At 48.9% G+C, this 5,438-nt stretch overlaps 1 long non-coding RNA gene across 1 annotated transcript; it reads left to right on the top strand.

Annotated features, from left to right (window-relative positions):
* Window positions 1-1,265: 1,265 nt before the first annotated feature.
* LOC128311033 (uncharacterized) lies at window positions 1,266-4,593 on the top strand. The gene is made up of 3 exons (XR_008288951.1): window positions 1,266-1,609; window positions 2,647-2,760; window positions 3,532-4,593. It is a non-coding gene; the product is annotated as an uncharacterized LOC128311033 (long non-coding RNA).
* The last annotated feature ends 845 nt before the right edge of the window (window positions 4,594-5,438 follow it).

The raw sequence follows: 5,438 nt of genomic DNA, 5'->3' as shown, positions 1-5,438 counted from the left end.
GATATCTCAATAACGCTGATAAACAGAATTTTTAAAAAAGAATATTAAGAGAGAAAATAACTTAATGTATTTAAAGAACACGTATAGGTAACTTTCATATTTTTAGGAGCAGTGGGGGCCGGTGCTGCGAGACCAGCCTGCGGTCCCAGGAGATGGTGTCACAGTGGGTTCTTCGCATGGGGTCGTACTTACTCATCTGTCTTAAGTGGTCCTTCTGGGGAGATATTTGGGTCATTTATTCCATTTTTGCTGCACTGAAAGTCCGTAACCAGGGCTAAACTATGAACCAGACCCTGCCGCCTGTCAGGGAGAGGCCTTTTCTACGCAGGCCGTGGATCTGAGGCGGGAGGACAGAGGATAATTGTGGGGACCCCCCGCCATCTCACCACACTGAGCTGAGACCTAAGAGCAGGAAGACAGGCCGTTCCTTCCCAGGCTCTCTGCTCGGCTCCTTGAAGGGGGCAGCACTCACAGCCCTGGGGCCCCCGCCCCGCATCCCACATCCACACCTGTCCCTCTGAGCACCGTCTCCCGTGTCCCTCTGCCCCCGCACACGACCCCCCCCCCCCAGCAGCATCCCGCCATCGTGCTAAATCGGATGAATAAATAGCCTTCTGATTCAGAAATGCAACACGCTTGGCAAGGGGCAAACGGCACGTTTCCCACGGAGTGTGAAAATATTGTCAGGGCTACCGAGAGTCTGTGGAGTGGAGACGAGCTGCAGGAATGGCACGCGCATCACGCCCAGAGAGCCTCCCGTGACAGGTGTTCCCCAAACCAGCGCCTCCTTCCCATTCGGTGTACGTGTGGCTCGTAGAAATCTATCAGTATCTGTGTGGCCCCCAGACTCCTCTGGGAAGGTAACCTGGCAAGCATCTCTCCTCGCTCCCTGTGTGACCAGAGACCACGAGATGGAAAGAGCAACGGAAACACCTGCTCAGAGTTGGGGGGGGGGGGGTATTCCCTTTAACTCTGGAGGAAACGGGGCTCCAGGGGAGATGTCTTAGATCCCAATTGTTATCTTCCAAGCTGTGGCTTTCAGGAGGGAAGTGTCCACAGTCCCTCAACAGGTCATAACAAAGCAGACGCACTCTGATCCACGGGCAACTACAGGGCCAGAGGCCTCAGGTTCCCCGGGTGGCAAGTCTCTGCACAGTGTGCAAGGGCATAATTACCTTCTGTGCAAGCCAGTCCTTGGAAATTCAGTTGACGCGGAGCACAGAGCGCCACCAGACAGCCATATGGGGCTCCCTCTCCCACGGTGATATTTTTATTCAGAAATTGCTGCACAGGCCCTGAATTTTTGGCTGCTGGATTCCCAAATCTGCCACGTGAGGCCCCCTTGCCCGTGGTTACATCTTAGGAGATGCCTTTGGATACGGGGAAAAAATGATTCATAATTGAACCAAAGAGATTCTCTTAATGAACCTGCCCCAGGGAATATCAAGCTCTTTTTATGAGCAAATTTAATGAATCATAATGAATTTCATCATACGAAGCTATGTGGATACACCATAAAGGAGCCAGGAAGTAAACCAGTCTAGACTCAACGGAAGAAGCCTAGGGAACTGTTTGTTCAGAATAACACACGGGCACAGAGTGGTAAGAGGTGAGTGTCCCGCACGGATCTGAAATATTACAAAGTGGGGGGGGGGGGGGGGTGTATAAAAGTAATTTTCTGCAACAACAGGAATGATTCTATGTACAAATTATTTTTGGTACTTTTCTATAGGAGCTCTTAAAGCTCGTTTTCAAACTCGGTTTTTTTACATAAAAGAACCCCTTCCCTTCTATTCAAATAGCCTCTTTATGGTGTAGCCTTTTCCAGCTTCAGATATGTGGGCCCCAGGCCCTGCAGGGGCGGTCTGATGGCCCCACACTAGATCAGGAACCTCTGAAGCCAGGGGCTCACAAGTCACAGCCCTCCCCTCGAGGAATTTACCCTGTGCAGGGAGAAGGCCGACAAGTGAGCGACGGCATAGCCCGTTTTTGTAAGTTGCGGTGACGGAAAGGACACGGAGAGGGTGTTCGCCGCCTCGTGGAACAGAACAGGCGTCACGGAGATTATACTTGATCTGAAACGTGATGGGTGGCGTTGCCCTTCAGATAGACTCCGTGTCTCTCTCCATCCTGGTTGTGCTCAGCCATAGGGGGAGCCCCCCAGGGGACACGGACAGGAGACGTGGGGTGGGCGGAGGAGGGGGCAGGTACGCATGCCTAAGGTCCCCCGCGGCATTGACACCATGCTTCCCCACCCCTTGCTAGTCCCCTCGCCCTCTGCACGTGTCACTAGGTGGCCCCGCCACCAAACATCCCTTCGTTACGCAGCGTTAGTGGGTAAGACAAGCTCAAGACCCATCAGGATACATCGGGGGCTCGGGTGTGGGGGCTGCGGCAGGAGCTCAGGGGACAGCACGTGGGAAATTGTTGAGGCTTCAGGCAGAACACACTGGGGAAGGCACAGAGCTGGCGCCGTGTGTAAGAGGGTGCCGCGTTCCCTGCTCAGGAGTCGGGGCTTACCCCCAAGGCTGCAGACAGATCACAGGGGGTGCCAGTGGGGCAGCTGCTCCAGGAGACAGTCTTCAGGATGAGCTGGAGACGGGCTGCCCGGTCACTCCAGTTTCCTCCACTTCACGCCGTGCGAAGCTGGCGAAACGTGTGGACCCTGGAAGGAAAGTCCCGAGAAACAATGAAGGGAACTCGGAGGAACATTTGAAGAAGTGGATGGACAAGACCAATTTTCCTGGTAGGAAGACGGTTGTGGCTCCCCAAGGAGGCTGGCTTGGGTTGGGCTGGGATGGAAAAGGTCATGGGACTGGGGGTAGTTTGGTGGGGGGGTGCTGCCGGCCGTGCCCTGATGGTGACCAAACACAGGCAGACCCGGCTGCAACCAGGAGTGTGAGGGCAACCAAGGCAGTCACGGCCGGCCGTGGGAGGGAAGGACTCTCAAAGCCTAAGGTGACCCCAGGTCCTGATGTGCCAGCCCCCGAGGACAGGCAAGGAGAGTGCCCTAGCTCCCAGACACCAAACATTCAGCAGTTTGAAAGCTCACATATGTGGGAGAAACAGGAAGATGGAATATTTTTATTTAGATAGCCCAACTATGGACACCTTGATGTCTTGGATGTGTTATTTCTTTGTGGACAGGTAGGAAATGCATGGCTATTTTCATGTTGTATGTACATTCCCATCATTTATATGCCCCCAAACACTGAAAGGTTCTGGCGATTCCAGATTTCACATCTTCCTTGCAAAAGGAGAAACCCTGGGGCGCCTGGGCGGCTCAGTCGGTCAAGTGTTGACTTCAGCTCAGGTCATGATCTCATGGTTTGTGGGTTCGAGCCCTGCATCAGGCTCTGTGCTGACCTCTTCTGCATCAGGCTCTGTGCTGACCTCTTGCTCAGAGCCTGGAGCCTGCTTCAGATTCTGTGTCTCCCTCTCTCTCTGTCCCTCCCCTGCTCGCGCTCTGTCTCTCTCTCAAAAATGAATAAACATTAAACAAATTTAAAAAAAAAGAAAAAGACAAAGGAGGAAACCCATTAGAGAGTCCACGCCTCCTTGGGTGATGGGATCAAAGATGGAAAGGTGCAGTGGCCACAGCAAAAGGACCACAGAGCCACGAGGAAAAGCAGGACACGTCTGGAAGAGGTGTCAGCATGGTGGGGCTGCTGGTGTCTGTTGACAGAAAGGCGAAGTCAGCGTTGTTGATGAGAAAGGCAATTCCCCCAAGCCCCAAACGCAACATGCAGCTGCAGAAGTGAACACAAAGAGTGTTTTGCTGGTCTTATTATTCTGGAATATAAGGGACTTAACAGGAACCCAAGGCAGACTACGTGTGCTTCTTCCTACCGAGAACGCAGGAAAATTTGTCTCCAAGATTTGTATTCATACGTCTTACACGGGATAGAGGTCTGGAGGGGAAGAACAAGGGAACTTTAGAACTTTTTAAGCTTGGAAAGAGATGCTCCTTTTTTTGGTTTGTTTTGATTTCTGTGTGGTAAAAAACACGCAACATAAATTCACTGTCTTAACGCCCCTTAAGTGGAGCCTCCGGTAGGGTTGCCTAAAGGTACATCATGGTACGAGACATCTGTAGAAATTTTTCCTCTTGTAAAACTGAAGCTCTGAACCCATTAAACAACACCCTCCCTCTTCCTTCTCTGCCATCCCCTGGTGTCCAATATGTTACTTTCTTTTACTACAAATTTCTAGACATTAGCAATTATAGAATTAAAAATTCATTCTAAACTCTGGATTTTCCTCAGCTATCAAAGTTGCTTCATTTTTTCTTTATACTTAAATTCAATACCTTAGACACCCTCATACCAAAAAAAAGTCCTGCTTAATTGGTTTACCCCACTTTTGAAATACAGAGATAACAGTTGACTTTCACTTTATCACTAAAAATTAAGTTTAAGGTTAAGTACATTAATTATTTGAGTCTTTGTTTCCTAATCTATAAAACAGAGTCCGCAGAAACCATCCCACAGACTTACTATAAGGATTAAAATTCACCAAAATCTACATACATCATACTTAAATTTATATATTCTATAACATATATATTCAACAATATTTAAATCTCTGCCACTCATAGCCTTAGAACAAAATTTTGTAATGTTATAATTGGATTTATGTTTTTATCTTTTCTTTATGCAACAGATATTTTTATGTCATTGTACATTAACAAAGTTGTCTTATTAAATACACTTATAGATGCATTCATTTGTCTGTTTATTCATTTAACAAAGATTTATTGGGTACCGACACTGTTCCAGGCATTATTCAAGACACGTGAGACACACTACTGAGCAAAAGAAAGAAAATCTTTTCTTATATTTTAAATCTATTAAAGATTGTCTTAAAGTTTATTTATTGTAGACAGACAGAGAGAGAGAGAGAGAGAGAGAGTGTGTGTGTGTGTGTGTGTGTGTGTGTGTGGTAGGGGGTACAGAGAGAGAGGGAGACACAGAATCCGAAGCAGCCTCCAGGCTCTGAGCTGTCAGCTCAGAGCCCGAAGTGGGGCTCGAACTCACGAGTCATGAGATCATGACCTGAAGTCAAGACGCTTAACTGACGATCACCCCCCAGGTGCCCCAAGAAAGAATATCCTTTATGTCACAGAGCTTACATGCTAATGGAGGAGTCAATGGGTAATAAATGTGTTAAGTAGATCATGTCATATGGTAGAAAACTCTAGGTACTGCAGAAAAGAAAACTGGAGGGGTTCCAGCCTGCTCATGATCCTCCATCATGACTGCACTACGAACTCAGACCCCCGAATCAGAGGCTAAGACTACCTCACCGGCCCCCACCACTGGCCAGCCCCTAACCTGGAACAAATCCCTACTGGCTCCATTCTTCTGGTTGAATCTCACCAAGGCAAGTATGAGGCTCTGGAGATTCTAAGGGTTTTATGACTTGGTCCTTGCCATGGA

This window comes from Acinonyx jubatus, chromosome B4 (assembly GCF_027475565.1).
Source record: "Acinonyx jubatus isolate Ajub_Pintada_27869175 chromosome B4, VMU_Ajub_asm_v1.0, whole genome shotgun sequence".
Lineage (NCBI taxonomy): Eukaryota > Metazoa > Chordata > Mammalia > Carnivora > Felidae > Acinonyx > Acinonyx jubatus.
The sequence above is the reverse complement of the archived record's forward strand: the minus strand, read 5'-3'. Positions and strand labels throughout refer to the sequence as shown.